General features: G+C 47.2%; 1 protein-coding gene across 2 annotated transcripts in view; it reads left to right on the top strand.

Moving 5' to 3' along the window:
* The first annotated feature begins 5097 nt into the window (after positions 1-5097).
* Positions 5098-17845, top strand: part of CDCA2 (cell division cycle associated 2) — a 394307-nt gene continuing 381559 nt past the window's right edge. For both annotated transcript variants that reach the window (XM_086943530.1, XM_086943529.1), the window contains exon 1: positions 5098-5212. The gene's annotated coding sequence lies outside the window, so the exon portion shown is untranslated. The remainder of the gene's footprint in view (positions 5213-17845) is intronic.

Here is a 17845-nt window from a genome sequence, read left to right as displayed (position 1 = left end):
AAGGTGCCCCTGTCCGATCTAAGCTGTGGCATGAGTGGGCGCCCCCACCTTCTTAAGTGCATATCAGGACTGTCCCAAAGGCCCCGCACCCTGTGCTGCATCCTATAGCTCTAAGCTTTCCTTCGGTGAGCCTTTTCGCTGTAATGTCTGGGCCCTGGAGTGCTGTGGGCAGCGTCGCTCCTGTCGCACTCCTCACCGCCAGATCCTAGATCCCCCTCTACAGCCTCTTCACAGTGAAGTAGCGACAAATGAATGGGGTTCGCTCCCACTAGACCTGCGAGATACTCCGAAGCCCAGGTCCTCTATGGTCCACCCAGTCAGCTCCTTTAGTGCTGAGCCACCAACCCACGTAACGAGTTCACATATGCTTGGTGCACAACAGCGACTCTACCGCTAGGCTATGGGGGGGGGCACAGTCCTCTTGTCCATCTTTCTCCTTAATTGCACACAGTCTATGGCAGGTCACTGGGGCCCCTCCCGCACTCACCAGTATCACAGAATGGGGGGGCCGCAGTCAACACCAGCCCCGGAGGTCAGGGTCCCCTGTGGCATCGGCGGGACAGCCTCTGATCTTGACCAGGCCGTGCCTCAGTGGCGTGTCAGCAGGTGATGAAGCTGCGCAATTGCGAGGCCCGCACCTCTCTCTGCAGCCGGGACCTTGCGTAGATGCAAGATGGCGGCCACTCCTGCATCTGGGCTCCGGCAGCAGAGCTCTGCCTTTGAATGCCACCGGGAGCCCGCAGGTCTGATCGGGGAACCTCATTCCGCGGGTTCAGGAAGGGGGCCCGATTGCGACCTTCTCTGTTTCTCTACGTCTTCCCCTTGGATATGTTCGCCGAGCAGCCGGTTCGTTGCAGGGCTGACCCCGACAGCCACTTTTGCATGGTGCCGGTCTTGGGATTTTGTGGTCTGGGAGCACCCTGGTCAGTGTTGTGTTCCCTGAGTTGGGGGGGGGTTTGATAGGCTCGAGGACCCCCCCTGCCCTGCTAGAATGCTGGGGTGTCACCGGGCGGGAACAGAGAGACTCAGCAACACGTCTCACTGAGACGCCATCTTGGCCACGCCCCCATTTACAATATTCTAGAGTGGGGCAGCGTAACAAGCCTTCTAGCTGCGCTGCACTACGTCAAAAGAAAAGGGCAGGAATCTACAAGATACGGCTCATTCCTGTCCTTTCTGCCAGCGCACAAACTGCAGACAAGTGCCAACGCAGGCACCTTTGCACCATGGTGCAAGGGTGTCTATGTTGTTGCCAGGATTGCTTTTGTGCTGGAAGGGACACCACTGACATCCCAGACGGATACAAGATCCAAAGAAAGGACCGCCCCCCGCCCAGGAGGAGGACTCGCCACCGCACACAAGAGCGCCCTCCGACTCTCCACCTCCAGCACGAGCCACTACTCTTCCAACACAGAGCACCTCCACTTCCAGATCAAAACCAGCCCCAGAACCAAAATACGCGGGACCCTCGTCATGCGCCTTCTCTGCCACCACCACCGCCGACCTCGTCGCACCCCACGCCATCGCCTCCATGGACTTCATCCTCAACGGAGACCTGAACTTCCACTTTGACAACTCCAGCGACCCAACTCCACCACCCTCCTCGACTACCTCACGAAGCTCGGATTAGAGCAGCTCGTCACCACCCCCACCCACAAAGCTGGAGACACCCTCAACCCAATCTTCACAGGAGGGACAAACATCCAATTCAGCCACACCACGCAGCCCCTTTGGACAGACCACCACTGCGTACACTTCATCTTCAACACTACCACCGCACACAAACCCGCACTGTGCCTGCGCTGAAGAAACTGGAGCAAGATCACAGAGGAGCTCCTCAACGCCACCATCCTCCACGACCCCCCCCTAGCACAAACCTCGCCAACTCTGCAGTGAAAGAACTACACCACTGGATCTCCAGCTGCGCTGACAAGCTCGCACCCCTCCGCCACCCCGTCAATCAATGCCACCTAAAGGCAGCCTGGTTCACCACCGACCTCCAAGAAGGCAGGCGCTCCTGCAGATGCTTCGAGAAACTCTGGTGGAACAAGAAACCACAGAAGACCAGAACAACTATAGGAACGCCATGAATCAATACCACCAGCACATAAAAGCCACCAAGAAGACTTTCATCAAGAACAAAATCCACTCCAATGCAAGCAATGCATAAGAACTCTTCAACGTCATACAGCAGTTCACTAAAGCCCCCAGCGAAGCCATGGACGTCCTTCCATCCCAGGACCTCTGCAACAAGCTCAGCTCCTACTTCCACATGAAAATCAAGGCCCTCTACGACAGCTTCAGCGAACAGACTCCTGACACCACCACCCTCACCACCACTGACAACCGGCCGATCATCACCTCCTGGAAACCTGCCACCACTGAAGACATCACTAAGACCATGAAGAACATCCACTCAGGAGCTCCCACAGACCCCTGCCCACCGCACATCTACCACAGACCCTCCGCCGCCGTAGCTCCCGAACTAGGACGGACCATTAACACTTCCCTCGAATCCGGCATCTTCCCCTTCGACTGGAAGCGGGCAGAAGTCAATCCCCTCCTCAAGAAAACCTTGGCCGATCCAACAGACCTGAAAAACTACCGACCCATCTCTCTCCTTCCCTTCGCAGCCAAAGTCACCGAGAGATTCGTCAACACCAAGCTGACCACCTTCATTGAAGAGAACGCCATCCTCGTCGCCTCTCAGTCCGTATTCCGCAGCAACCACAGCACCGAGACGGCCCTCCTCGAGGCCACCGATGACATCTGCATGCTACTCGACCAGGGCCACACCGCGGCCTTCATCCTACGAGACCTCTCAGCAGCCATCGACACCATCTCATACCGCACCCTCGCAGCCACACTCCACGACGCTGGGATACTAGGAACCACCCTCAAATGGATTAGCTCCTTTCTCTCTGGCAGATTTCAAAGGATCAGACTCCCCCCCCTTCCTCTCCGAGCCGACAGAGATCAACTGTGGAGTACCCCAAGGATCCTCGCTCCGCCCAACACTTTTCAACATCTACATGGCCCCCCTCGCCGCTATCGTCAGACAGCATGGCTCAGCATAGTATCCTATGCCGATGACACCCAGCTCATCCTCTCCCTCACAAAGAACCGTGAAGACACCAGACTCAGCTTTCAAGAAGGAATGAAAGATGTTGCAGCCTGAATGAGCGACAGTTGCCTGAAGCTGAATTCGGAGAAGACCAAGGTCCTCATCCTTGGACCCTCCCCCTTGGTGTGGGACAGCTCCTGGTGGCTCCCTGCTCTCGGAAACCCTCCCACGCCGATGGACCACGCCCAGAACCTCTGCATCATCCTGGACTCCTCCCTCACCATGACCCGCCAGATCAAAGCTGTCGCTTCGACCTGCTTCAACTCCCTCCGCTTCCTCCCAAAGACCTACAAGTGGATTCCCCATGAATGCAGAAAGACCATCACCCACGCACTCGTAACTAGCAGACTGGACTACGGCAATGCTCTCTACGTCGGAATCAACAAAATCCTGCTAAACAAGCTCCAAACCATCCAGAACACCGCGGCCAGACTCATCCTCGGAACCCCGCAACACAAGCACATGACCCAGCAGCTACGAGACCTCCACTGGCTCCCCATCGAGAAGAAAGTGGTCTTCAAGCTACTCACCCACACCTACAAATCCCTCCACAACATCGGATCAAAATAGTCTCCATCCATGTACCCAAGAGGAACCTCCGCTCCATGACCTTGCCCTAGCAAAAACCCCGCGCATACGCAGAACCAAAACAGGCGGAAGAGCCTTTTCCTACATCGCAGCAAAGACCTGGAACGAGCTCCCAGTCAACATCAGACGCTCCCCCACAGTGAACACCTTCAGAAAGAGTCTCAAGACCTGGCTCTTCGACTGACCCGGAGCTGTACCCCCCCCCCCTCCCCCCCTTCCCCCCCCAGCGCCTTGAGACCCTCACGGGTGAGTAGCACGCTTTACAAACCCCTGATTGATAAGTACTGGACCTATAAGCCCGGAAATACTTTAATTATTGCAAATGTTTGACAATATGTAACTCCATGGTCCTATCCAACTAGTGTATTGTGAAAGGTTGCGATCTGCGAATGTGGGCCACTTTTTTTGGCTGACAGGGTTGAATTGTGACCTTGTTATATGGTCAAAAAAGCGAGACCTATTGAATATAACAGCATACATGCCAATAGACACGATTTTTCAAGCCAAAAACGGCGTTATGTTAGCTGTCTCCCGCCTGAATTGCATTTTCAACAATAGAAGTCAATGGGGAATTTTCATTCTCCCGATTTTTTACTTTTAAATCTCCGAAGTCTCTGTCCTAACATGTTGGCATGCCAGTATACCACTGCTTATTTGTTGTTTGTTATCGGTTGCAGCATTAAATCTTCTTGGATTAATTCACAATATCATGCAAGCCTGGGCAAACCACTTAATCTCCCCGTGTCTAAAAAGGTGTAAGATAATTTGGTTCTCATTTCATACATGCCAACATTTCAGGAGAGCAAAGTGGGAGATTTAAAAAAATTAATCGGGAGAATGGGGCCTTGAATCGGGTTACTGGCATGTATGGGCTTTGGAAGTGGCTGCTGCAGGATCGGACATTTGAAACGTAAATGCACGTTTTTTTCTTACCTTTCGGAACGCATAATGGCAGGCAGAGAGAGGGCGATGTAAGTGTAGATTGTTGGTAGTGCATGCACACCCCACCCCACTGTTGCAGCCCAGGCTGAAACAACTCCCCCCCTCCCCAAGTACTTCGCAGGTTTTTGAAAGACGATTCCCAAGTTAATGACGCTTTGTTTTGTTTTTCACCCCTTCGAGAGCCCCTGCCTCGCCACTCTTTGTTGGAACCAAGCCCTGTCAGCTGACCCCCGGGGAATCGGGTTTTTGCTTGTACGAATCGGGAGGCGGGAGACTAGCCTTCAAATCGGTAGTCTCACGCCTGAATCGGGAGGGTTGGCATGTCTGTCATTTGATGAGCTATATATAAATAGTCACAAAAACAATTGTTTTTAAAGTGTCTCGACACGCGCATGCGTGTTACTGAAAGGTGATCGGGGCGCTGTATTTCTTCTCTTTCTACTGTGACGTGTTTGAATTTGAATCCTGGCGGCGCTGGACTCGAGTTGTTCTACGGATGGTTGTACCTTTCTCTGCTGTTGTGACAAGGAACAGAGCTTGAGTTCCGGTTCATCCGAGGTGAATTAGTTCTACTGTTCTATAACCTTTGAGGGGTTCTCAGAGCTAGTGATTAGGCGATCTTGTAGTTGTAGCAGCCCCCGAAATGTTGTGGTGAATGGCCCTGCTGCCATCACGAAGAGGGTTCTTGTGGGTCTGACCGCTGCCAGTAGCTGACTCCTGGTGGTGTTTTCGCACGAGCTGGTGGGTGGGGAGGAAGAGGAAGTTTGGTTCTACTGATCTGATTGAGGGGCTGTCTCAAATAGCGCAGCCCTGGCAATAAAGTTGCATTAATCGAGCAGTTCCAAACCTTAAAATAAATGGTTTAAAGATGGGTGAGTAGGGAGTTTTCAGACTTCAACTGTCTTACTGTTGCTCTGAAGAAATACTGTTGAGAATGAAAAGTCGTAAATGTCGCTTTTGCTCCCTGGGCATGAGTGTTTTGGGGGGTGGGGGAGGGCACATCAATGTTAAATTAGTAATGTTTTGGGCTGAAGGTGCTGCCATTGAATGACTACCTGGGAGGTGGTTGTTCTGCAACCAATAACCGTGTCTTAGGAGGCTTTCCTGGAGCTGCTAGGTGGGTAACACTATTGAAAGTAGTTGATTTTCTTTGGTCGTGGTGAGTTTGTCAATAAAGAAAATAAATATTGATCAGAAAGGGCCTTTGGAGGTGATGCTGTTGATAAACAAGGGCATTGCTGTTACTAAACCAGCACTGTCCCAAGGAGTTGGCAGTATTGCAGGCATTTCAATAAGTATTTGCAGTGACTACACTTTGGTGCTAGTGTTTGTGGAAATAAGTGCGTTCTAATGTGCATGTTGCAGCAAAGCAAAGACCTGGTTGTTGGCCATGATGACAGATTATTCCGTTTTGTTCAGTCAGAAGTTAGCACAAAGACTGTATGCGTCCGGGTTGCTAATGAAAGACCACTTGGAACGAAGGGGTACTGTCATTGATGGGACTATGGAGGAACTGGTGCATTAACTGCGCGAATTTTGCTGCGGCGCTGAACGTTCCATTGGGCCTATGGAACCATGACTGAACGGTTCCGTCATAAGCACAGGCCAACTTACGCTCATGACAGAACCGTTCCGTCATGAGCATGGAAGGGGTTAATGAGTGAGGTTGCCATTGATGATGGACCTGAGAAGATGACTGATGGGCTACTGCCAGTTTTGTTAGTGCGGACCAATTGCGATTCTCATATTAACATGACTAGAGAATCTGGATTTCATTAAATACACGGAGGCTGACATTATGCATTATTTTTGGCTGATGCCCCAATGAAAGGGGGATCATAAAGGTGTTTAGGGTGATAGATGTGGATGAATTGATGCCTCCAATGACTGGGGTCTGCTGTACTGATAGCTTCTATAAGGCAGTGGTGCGAGTGAAGGTTCCATTGAGTGGACTTTGTTAGGGCCGGTGGTGTCAATGACCTGATGATGTTCTTTGCCTGTGGCCACAACGTCCACTGAGGAATTCTTGGTGGGGTGCTTCTGCAGCTAATATAAAGGTAAGGGTGCTGCTACAAAGGAGAGCTCTGCTTGGGGTGTTTCTGCCAGTATGAACGCTTTGGTTGATGTGCAGAACTCGTCAGTTTGGGGATGCTGTGTTTTCCATTGAGTGAAAAACAGTAATTTAATTTTTTTTTTATTTATGATCTTGCAATTTTTCACAGGGAGCGGATGAGATTTTCAGCCCTAGAATGGTGAGATTAGCTTTGTCTCACAACATGCAATAGTTCCATTTAATCAATCAATACATAAGACTTGGGTATTTGCTGTAGCACCTGCGCATTGTCTGCTACTGATTGATTGAATCTTTATTGTACGATTACTTAAAATCTTTTACAGAAGTGATACAATAAAAAAGACATTGAATATTAAAATATAAAAGACAATAATAATTGTGACATAAAATGATGCCTTATAAAAATGTGAAGTATCTTAGCATTTATCGCCAAGCGAGGTTGACAGCCACCTGAGATGTGGGGTCAAAAGTGATTTATATACCGAGTACAGGGTGAGATGACAGTACGCAAGGCCATAGTTGTGAAGTGTGTGGAAATTCAATGTTGTGGCTTTTAAGAATGCATGGGGTTAAGTTATTCAGGGCGAGTGTCCAGGTTAGTGTGACAGATAGAAAACGATACTCTGTCCGGCTCAATAAAGATCCAATTTTAGTCGCCAATTGCATGACTGTGGAGTGTTTGTCTGTTTGGCGCATAAAAGTGCAGGGGGCCTTGCCAAGAGATTATATTGGGTGCTAGATGGAGAGTCCGATTCATATGCGGGCCCCTAGAGTGGTACGTCCTTCCTGCATGCCAGTGTGCACCATAAATATCAAAGATGGATGAATGAGATGTAAATGTATTGCGATTTATATAGCGCACGTATCACCCGAAGGCATCAAGGCGCTTGCTTAGGGAACGCGTCCTGGTATTCCCCTGTGAAATACCCCGGCAGGGTATCCGTAAGGTGAAAGCCAGGCATCCCGCCGCAAGGGGCCGTTGTGGAGATTAAGCAAGCTATTGCCCAGAGTCGTAGAGTGTGAACCCGTGAATCGAGTAGGCACCGGAGCGAGAATTGTCGAGTCCATGGACATTTTAGGACTCAAGACCCCGCCGAGCTCGGAATTGAACCCTGGTCCCGGGCTGACCTCTGCTTCAGGTCTGCCTCCTCTAACCAGTGAGCCACACTTCTCCCAGTTCGTACTGCTACTGTAGATCTTTTAATGAGCACTTCCACAAAAACTTGATCACCGTTATTTGTCATAAGTATTTTTTTTAATCAGATGTTTCGAGAAAACACTCAGCTTGCTTTGCTTCTGGGGAATCAAGTTTGTGAGAATTTAGATCAGTTATTGATTACACAGCAGTACTTGTGCTTGGTACTGTTGTGTATCACATGTTTAAAGATCCGCTGCAGGATCATCTGCCTTTGTGCACTATACTTTCAAGAAGTGAGCAGGAGGTGGTAGTGTCTGGAGTCCAAATAGTCTGTGATGCAATTGATTTCACAACAAATTCAATGGCAAATAATGCATAGTGATGTAATGTTGTTTAAGGAGTGAGTCTTCAACTCTTTCCTAAATTGGAGCAATGTTGGGGCGGCCCTGATGGACACAAGAAAAAGTTCCAGATCTTGGCCCTTTGTGTATAACCACAATTGTGGCGTCCAAGGCTGTACCCTTGATATCCCAATTGGAAGCAAAAATGGCAAATTATATTTTCCAGAGGATATAGGTAACCCCTTAGGTGCTGCGCACGTTCGGCAGCAGACGGCACCACTATCTCCGTAGTGCTGCCGTTGAACGTTCGAACCTCACCTGCGCAATGGAACGTCCAGCACAGGAGCTGGACGTTCTGATAGAGCGCGCAGGTCACCCGACTCTGATTTTCCCAAATATACACTACTCGGCCCATAACGTGTTTTATCACTATTTCATAAATCAGGTAACCTACACACCGCTATCAGTAATTCGAGTTTTCCTTTCTATTTATTTCCATGTACCTGACTTACCAATCCTCGAGAACAGGTACCTATGATCGAGTTTTGGATCAGGAGCTAATTATGAGACTTTTTTTTTTTTTTTTTTTTTTTTTGGTGTTCAAACTGCTTTATTGCATAATTAGGAAATTACACTGCTGTGTATACCCACAACCCGGGGGCCGGCAGCTACAGAGTTAAAACGACACTGTATATAATAGTGATAGTGGTAGACACAGCCTTAGTACCGGCATCCCGGAGGCCCGGTGGCGATAAACCATGCTAAGATAAAAGGAAAGGAAAGGACATTTGGTAAGGGAGGGAAAGGTAAGGGAGTAGATAGGGGTAGGGGGGGGAGAAAGAGAGGGAAGATAGGAGGAGAGAAGAAGAGGATTAGAAAAGAGAGAAGGGGGAAGTAGACGGGGAGGGGGGAGGGGGAGGATGGAGGGGGGAGAAGAGGCAAGTGCAATTCAAGATTTACAGCAGCAGAACAGATTTTTCATTGTTTTCTCCCCAATTCTTAACAACCCGGAACAGGTAACAAGAAAGGAAAAAAAAAAAATAAGAAAGGCCTTGCACACATGTCTGAGTGAAGAATTATGAGACTTAAGCAGATAAACACCAATACCATATACATTTATATTTTGTTTATACCTTGTAATAACCACAAACACAAGAAGTTTTAAAAGCTTTATCTAGTCAATAAAATCATCATGTGCCTTGAGAATGAAATTCACACAGATCAAAACATCTATGACCAAGATTAGAAAAATAGTATAACTATGAATCAATGTAAGGATCATCCAACATTTGAAAAATAAAGGAAATGAGAAAGAGAAGGAACACGCTAATTTTGTCTAACAGATTTGTATCACGTTACTAAAGGTCGGGTAAGAACAAGGGAACATTCTACTAAAATGCTAATTTGAATATACTAAACGATATAGAAGAAACGATACTCTCAGGATGCGTTTAATTTCTATAGGAAGGGTAACAGTGGAACATACTAGATATGCAAAACAGTTCAATGTTTGAGTATGGGTAAGGAGAAGATAAGGAACATGCCAGAAAAATACTTTTCGTGAGAGCCAAATGTCAGATATAATTCACATAGGCAAGATTGCTTTATTAAGGAAATAGGAGAGAAAGATTTAGATAGACAAACACCCACATATATTATATTTACCTAGGACAGAATGAGGACTAACCCTGGCCATGGGTCAGTTGGGAAAGGACCCTCAAGGACTTAGAATGCCAGTAGGCAAGCAGGTACAGCTCATGGACAGTCTGGACAGGATCACCCCAGGATTTGGATCAGGACTGGGCTCATCAAAGGGTACGACCAACCCCTGCAGCTTCAGATGCAACGCCTGCGCTACGCCCTCTCTGCAAGGAATCTGCCAATATCCCCGATTGGGTTCTCAAATCTCCCAGCAAAGTGCTTTGCCAGCACTTAAGGTTTCTCCACCCCAGACTAAGTTTGTGGAAATTACGGACAGAGTGCTCCGCAGCTCTCTGTATCAATCACCTATAGAGTTTGTAGGGTCAGTGACAGGTCAGCTATTCCGACAATTTCTCTAGCAAAACCTAGGCCAGTTATACTGTTTTTGGGTCGATGTACCACCCACAAATGTTGCAAGTGAAAGGATCCCCAACTTCGGATTGGACAAGAGAGGCGGTTAGGTCATGACACCACCTATAATTTGAACTTTCCCAGAATTAATATTCAGTTTTCGAACCCACCCCTTACATTCCAGTTCCCATGGCATAGAAATTCAGAGCGCAATAGGGCATACAAATATTATCGCAACATGTAACAAGTTCAGGTACAAGTCGAAGTCTTCTCCTGGAGCAGGGGTCACTTTCCCAGGAGCATCTTAGCTGCGGCAGCCAGCTGGCTAAGTTCCACTACTGTGTGATTCGTTTCTCCTTCATCACGTGGTTAGTACTACACGGGCTTCAAAGATGGAGTGGCTCACCGCTCCCAGGCTCACAAAGATCGATACATGAAAAGTAAGCGAAAACAATTTAGAAACACAGAAAAATTGAAGACGCTGTATACCATGATTGGCTTTACTACACCCCTTACTTTATAATATCTATAGCATTAGGAGTTAAGCAGAACGAAACAGCTGAGCAAAAGCAGCTGTGGCAAGCGAAGAGCATGTTTGAACAAAGCAGCCATATTAGCTGTACTGTGCATGAGCGAAAATTCCCTCCAGAACTGCGAGTGCGTCACATCACATGGGTATGACCGACGCATGCGCAGACTAGAACCCCGCATAGCAGCGACCATCTTAGCTGCAAGCGTTGTTAGGATTAGTAAACACATAGGCAAGCATCACTGGGACACCAGCGTGTAGTGTAAAAGTGCAATATAAATAAACAAAACAGGTTGATTATGATGTTACATTATGCGAGGTTCATGAGTTTCAAGCAAGTCGCGTAACGTGCAAATCCTTGCTCCATCAATTCCCTCTTTGATGATATTTACTATCATCACTATTAATGGAACCAGATGCCAACTTTCTCTTTCACATTTCACCCATTTCAATTTCTACAAACTTTTTGTTGAGCCTTTTTTCTGCATCCTTATTAGGATGGAAATTCTTCATTTTCTTATATATCTGATTATTCAGCTCTTCCAATTCAAGCTCATCAACATTATGTTTCACTCCTCTCTTATTCATGGCATACTTCTTTTTGCATTTCTGGCATTTACAACAAATTATTATTATTAACACATTATCAGTGCACTAAATCTATTACCTATAATTTCTCCTACACTTTCTCTTCTACTACGCACTAAACCATTAGTATTTTCTTTGCTTCCAGATGCGTCATTCACATGGTATATTTTCGGGAAGACAATGCCAAAATAGCAGCTTCCATACCAGTGATCCGGCAAATTGAAATAAGCTTTGTTTCCACATATATAATAAATTCCGGGAAACACAGGTTCTGACCCATTTTTGAAACCCCAACCTCCAATTACCTTATAATTATGTTCACATTCACTGGAACCGATGAATATATTATTATAATAACTAGTCTTTTCTCTATGAAGACAAGGTTTCCCCTTTCTTTCGAAATCCAGTAACAGTGCAGCGTTCTCTTCACCATTTGAGGTGCTTTCCATGTTTTCTGCCCATTTAGGAGTTTTCTGTCTTTTATCATTGGCCTTTCTTTGGAAACTTTCCCTTCTTTTCTCTGCCATATTTAAAAAATTTTTTTCTTGTTCATGTAATGAACAGGTCAAATTATTTCTTTGTGCTTCACCTAAATGTATGTCACCTATAGTCAGAAAGTATTCTCCCATATAACAAGTCACATCACTCTTGGTGTGAACAATGTTCAGATTTCCCCGAATAGGAAGTTCAGAAAATATTACTTCAGAGTTAGAATAGTAATACTGTAAAGTTCCTCTATAGAATAGGCTTGCTAAAATACTACAGGAAATTCCATAGGTTAGGGGTAAATGGTGATAGGTCACACCTTCAGCTACAGAAGTGGGTAGCTTCATACAGACATAAGTCTTCTATTTCCATAGCTTCTACATAGTGTACTAAAAGATTTGCAAATACATTTAAATGTGTTCTGTTTCTGATTCTGTGATAGTGTAGTCCTCCCTCATCTGATGCATCTACGTCCATTTTTGTCTGTCTAAGACCAGCTGTTTTCTCGCGTCTTTCTACACTTCGTGGTGTCTCTTCTGTCAGCAGGATTTCTGAGTCTTTTGTCACTTGTTGAGTAGCATACAGGTTAGAGTCCTTGCTTATGAAAGGTATTGAGATTGTTAGTCCTATCCATATTATCAGTACTATTGCTACACTACACAAACATGTTTTACAGCAATTCTGTCTAGGTCTTCCATTCACATTTGAATCAAACATTTTGGCTTAAAAGAAGTTTTCCAACCCCTCTTTGTAACTTTACACAGGTGGCTTACGCAGATTAACTTTCAGGTTGGGTCTTCTTCTTCGGAAACCTGATCAGCAATCGGTTCTTCATCACTCTCGTCACTTATCTCGAGGTCTTCAAATTCCTCTAGCACTAGGTAAATCCATTCAGGACTCCGATATTTTTCGTTTTGTCTTTTTATTCTGTCACTTCTTCTTTTAGGCTTGGCTCCAGCCTTTTTTTGACAGCATTGGTGAGTGCACTGCTGTCGCCCGATTACTACTTATCTTCAATGGTGCATGAGATGACATTGGCCAGGAGTGCCTTGACCTAATGACTTCAAAAGACTCTATGAATTTGCTGATCCATTGCCGTCCGAGCCTCCGTCAATGCTAATCCTGCTTTTGACTGATCACTCCGGAACAGAAGCTTTCAATGGCAACATTATGATCTTTGATGTTGACCAGGTATGTCCTCGAACGGTCATACCAATGTCTCCTATCGCCTTTAGTTGACTTTCTTGCTCTATAACCCCTTCGATCCTCATGACGAGCTCAGCTCGTCATGAGGTACACCTCTCGTACACTCATGACGAGCTGAGCTCGTCATGAACAATGGGAATAAATCAGGGTCAGCACCAGGAGGGGAATACCATCAGCATTGATGGTGCTAGATATCCCTCTGTTGGAGTCTTTACTATGTGCTTGCTCCTTATCCGCTATAGGCTTCATGGACTGTGTTTTTTTATTTTTTATTTTTACACCCTTTTTCTTCTTTTTTCGGCTCCTCCTTAGCAATTAGGTCCTTGAATTTGACTCTCAGGCTAAACACTATGGAAAAATATCCTGGAAAAAGAAAATACTCTTGTGAAAGTAATTTAAGCTGAACATGTGAAATGTAACCAGGACCTACCTCGTGGACATGGGTTATCTTTTTTTTTTTTTTTGGGAACCTTTATTAGTATTACAGTCATTTACAAGTATGGGCCTACAACCATCCCGGCCGGCCGCTAATCAGAGCAGGAGTACAGCAAGCAATATGGAAAGTTATAGCAGTTCGAAAGCCGGGGTCATAGAAATACCAGGACATAACTTGTGGTCAGACGTACAGGTTTGAAATCAGGATTTGAAACGTTCATTTTCAAATAGGGAACTAAAAAAGAGTGCCGTACAGTCATACATGGTCCTAAAATACTGCGCGCAAATCAGGATATCCACAAATAATACAAATACGAATGAAGTATCGGGGGTAAGATACACAAATCAGGAGAAATGCAGGCACACACTCGGTACGTAGCAAGTCCAAACCCCACCCCTCAAAACAAAACATACTGCAGGGATCATGAACGACGACGACACTTAAAAGAGAAAAAAGACTAAAGGGCCATAGAAACAAATACCGAACCAACACCATCCCCCCTACCCCCAACCCTGCACTCCCGCAGAAGGCCATGGCCTACCCCCCCAGCAGCGTGCCTGTCGCCCTATTGGAGACCCGAAATATAGAAAAGAGAGAGAGAAAAAGAAAACATATAAGCGGAGGAGGGCCCTCAGTCTCGCCGTCCGACCCCGCCCTTCACCCCTACACCCAGGAAAATCCCAGAAGCAAAGTAGAATATCAATAGAGAACATCAAGGCCTGGCCACAACAGCAATGGAATCCCGGTCAAACACACCCAATGCACCATCAGTCAACAATAAGGCCACTAAACTCTGAACCATATCATCCCTGGCCTTGTCTAGCATCTACCGCCAGATGTCCACTTGTCAATCGGTATACAGAGCAGCCTGGAGGGTCCAAACGATCCGGGCGGGTCAGGCCGAAGCGTAGCCACAGAAAAGTACAGCAACCCAAACCCATCCGAGTATACACAGCGGAGATCCGGTAGTGTCGATGTTGACCCCGGAAGCTTCCCAAAGTCCATACACAGTAGTACCATCCAAGAAAGGAGAGTCACACAGTCCGGCAAGCACCACGACATCGCCGGGACAGCCCAATAAGGAAAACGGTGTTGTTTCCCCAGCCGCCAATTGAACATGTGCCCCTAAGAGACACTCACGTGTACAACCATGTCGGCCAGAGCGGTCACAGGAACCGGGTCTTTCGGCGGCTCCCGGTACCTAGGCGGAGCTGGGACTCTGCCCGTGGACATAGTTGCGGGCACGTCGGCACTCCCTTGGGATCGAACTGTGGCCGTTAGGGACGGCGAGACAGTAATGGCGGCCATTCTTCTACCCAGGTCCCGAGCATTACAGATCAGAGTCTTGTGCAAAATCGTTAGGGCAGCCAACACGTCCTTGGATGTGGGCTCTTGTGTACGCCGCCAGCATCCCGACCCCATCCGTATGACAGCCGTCCGACCTGGACATGGTCCGTAGAGGAGGGCGCCAGCCGCCATCTTAGTCAGTTCGACCTCCTCCCTCTTCACCTCGCCTCAGGGACCAGGCCCCAATTCAGGGCGCTACGGGATGAACAACCGGGACTCAAAACTGTGAGGCGGGCTCCCCGGGGGAGAGTCACCAAAAGGCTAAACAAATCCCTGCCGCTCCCCGGGAGCCGCCCGCCTATTTCGGGGGCAATCCTTGGTTATGCCCGGGGCAGAGAGATTGGGGAGGGGGCCAGGAGTCATGCACCCCCTCCGACCCTGCTTCGCCACGCAGCCCCTCAAGGCTCACCGCCAAGTGGACCAGGCCGTCATTGCCATCGGCGGCCCTTCAAGTCAACGGCACCCTCCGACCGACTCCTCACTGCCACCAGCGGCCGTTGTTGTTGCAGTCGCGGCTGGCTGCACGTCTAAGTCAACGCCCCGGTCTCATCACCACGGGGGCCGCAGAGCAATCGGGGACAGTTCTCCGGGTCTGCCGCACGTAGGAGCCTCAGGAGCAGACGGTAAGTGATCGTTCTCCTTCTCCCATTTAAATACGCCTTTGTGGCTCAGGATAAGTGCCAGGATGTATGTGTGGGACGAAAGGGCTCACGGAGCCGAGCGACTATGCGGCCATTTCGGATGCCTGCTTGGCTCCTCCCGACATGGGTTATCTTAATGCTTTCTTTGTACAGTAAATATTCAGAAATTAATATAGAACTCGTTAGGGAACGATTTCAGCTTCAGCTCTCAACTACTGCTCTGTCTCAGGCCTGGAAGGAGTCGAATTGAGTGCGCTACGTGGGTACGTGGGCGCATCCCTGTATCATAGGCACACTTGTTGACGTTCAGGATAACCTGACTCAGGTATAAGTTCAAATGAAAAAAGTTCAACACAAATTGATTCAAGATTTCATCGAGGTTTGTATTTAGATATTTTCATAAGGTTCTGTGATCAAGCGTTACATCACGCTATGTTCATCATGAAGTTGACAATGGTTTAGCGTTAGCTCCGATGCATTTCGGACTGACATAGTCCTTTGTCAAGGAGCGCTGTGAAAGGATACAAACAATGCAATCAGATCAACGATAGCGGAAAGCATTGTGTCAGGGTCATGCTGGTGATAAAAAATGAAAACGTGCACTATGGGATCGTGCTGGGAGTAAATGTGAGTGGTGGTGAAAAAACGGAGGTGAATGTACATACTAGCAGGTGAATTGTGGGTTGCACCGGGGGTTGGAGTGAACGAAACATGCGGGACAGACGGGTGATGCTTATGTGTCACAACAGGGGTGAGCGAGCGTGCTAACGGATTTGTCTAAGTTGACGCGGGAGTGTCAAAAGGGCGCTGCATGCAAAACAATCAAATGCATTCTTACGCTTCGAGGACTTAACGAGGTGCTCGCATCGGTGCTGCAATGTAAAGGAGAAAAAAGGCTGTAGAGTGTCTTTAAACGAAAAGACGTCCGTGAGGATAAAAAGAGCATGCAATCAGTGTACTTACTGGGAGGGATGTTAAGGTAGAACCAAGTATCACGAACTCCGCGGAGTTACTGCGGAGTTCCAGAGGAGTGAGATGATGGTAAAAATAGGTGATGGACTGCGGAATTCCGGGGAGAGTGAGAGGGTGGTAGAGATAGGTGAAGGACCCGAGGTGTGTGACTGGGGTAGGGGCGGCCATATTGTAATGGGTTTTTACTACCCAAACAAATGAAATGACAGGAGTGTTAGAGCAGCAGAACAACGGAACATAGTGTCATAACAGATTATTTACAAAAAACAGCTTAATTCAGTACGATCATTAAGCCCGAAGGGCTTCAAAGATTGAAGTCTATAGATCCATGACTTCTCCCTTTGCAGCAGCATTTTGTTATTGTCTATTCCTTCTTTGCGATTTACAACTTCAAGCACAAGGTATTTGAGTTGAGCCACACTGTGATGTTCTTCATTGAAGTGTGTTGCCACATTCGATTTGGGGTTCTTAGTTCGAATGTTGGATTTGTGCTCATTCAAGCGGGTTTTTATTTTTCGACTGGTTTTTCCCACGTATATCTTCCCGCATGGACATTTCAATAGATAAATCAAATTGGTTGAGTCACATGTTGCGTCCACTTGGAGGTTGATGGTAAATCCTCTCATGGGGTGATTGATCGTGTTACCACTGATAACATTGTTACAATTGCCGCAATGATGACATGGGCGAGTTCCTGTGTGTATTCTCGATGTAGAGGTGGGGTTAGACAATATTTCCCTTATGTTCATCGGTCTGTTGTAAGCAAAGATGGGGGGTTCTCTGAACAAATCTTCAAAGTCAGGTTCTGATGACAAGATTCGCCAGTGTTTTAGAACAATCTTCTTATAGATTTTGCTGGAGGTGGAGTATCTGGAAACCAGTGCCATTCTTTGGTTGGGGTCTTTTTGTTTGCTTTTTAAAGCTTCAGTACGAGGAATGGTGTTAACTCTTTCTACTGCCTCCTTGATGATGGTTTGGGGGTACCCTCTGCTGGAGAATCGTTTTTCCATACATTGAAATTGGGAGTTTCTTGTGTCGTTGTTAGAAACTATTCGTGTGACTCTCAGCATTTGGCTGAAGGGAAGATGCCTTTTAAGTGAATCTTGATGAAAGCTACTGTACAGTAACGTGTTGTTGCGATCAGTTGGTTTTCGGTATAGATCGGTTTCAATGCCATCAGGGGTGATATTCACGAGTACGTCCAAAAATGTTATGGCTTTGTCAGAGATGTTCCATGTGAGTTCGATGCGATCGTCTTTAGAGTTCAAGGTATTTAATGCGGTTTCCAGGTGTTCACGTGAGTCTTTCCAAATGAAAAATAAGTCATCAATGTATCGTGTGTAGAGTTTGAGGTTGTCTGTCCAGTTTCTGTTGGTTAGGA

Source organism: Lissotriton vulgaris, chromosome 11 (assembly GCF_964263255.1).
Source record: "Lissotriton vulgaris chromosome 11, aLisVul1.2, whole genome shotgun sequence".
Taxonomy (NCBI): domain Eukaryota; kingdom Metazoa; phylum Chordata; class Amphibia; order Caudata; family Salamandridae; genus Lissotriton; species Lissotriton vulgaris.
The sequence above is the reverse complement of the archived record's forward strand: the minus strand, read 5'-3'. Positions and strand labels throughout refer to the sequence as shown.